This window comes from Alligator sinensis, unplaced genomic scaffold (genome assembly GCF_000455745.1).
Source record: "Alligator sinensis unplaced genomic scaffold, ASM45574v1 scaffold308_2, whole genome shotgun sequence".
NCBI lineage: Eukaryota > Metazoa > Chordata > Crocodylia > Alligatoridae > Alligator > Alligator sinensis.
Genome location: NW_005842082.1, coordinates 1,989,436 through 1,989,798, shown reverse-complemented (window position 1 = coordinate 1,989,798; position 363 = coordinate 1,989,436). Strand labels below are relative to the sequence as shown.

The 363-nt window shown below is 45.5% G+C and overlaps 1 protein-coding gene across 1 annotated transcript in view; it reads left to right on the top strand.

Moving 5' to 3' along the window:
* The window catches only part of LOC112550333 (centrosome-associated protein CEP250-like), an 84,029-nt gene that overhangs the window by 67,248 nt on the left and 16,418 nt on the right, over positions 1–363 (top strand). The window lies entirely within an intron of this gene.

Genomic DNA, 363 nt, shown 5'->3' with positions numbered 1-363 from the left:
CGTCCTTTGAGTTATGTAGAAAAAACATTTAAAGCTGTGTCCATGTCCAAATCACTGATTCTCCAAATCAGCATCAAATCGTCAGATTTGGATTTGGCTGAATTGAATCAGGGATGGTGATCCGAATCAATGAATCAAATCACTGTCCCTGATTCAGGCCGAATCCGAATTGAACAGGGCCCACTTTGCACACCCCTATAATATATATAAATATTGGAGGGTTGTACTAAATTTCTCCCCCCTACTCCACTACTGTGTCAAGAAAATCAGTGGTGTGAGGGGGAAGGGGGTGGGTTACGCTAATCCCTCCCCTGCCCTTGCCCTACCTGTTTTCTTTCACCATCACCTGCCCCCTCCCATCTG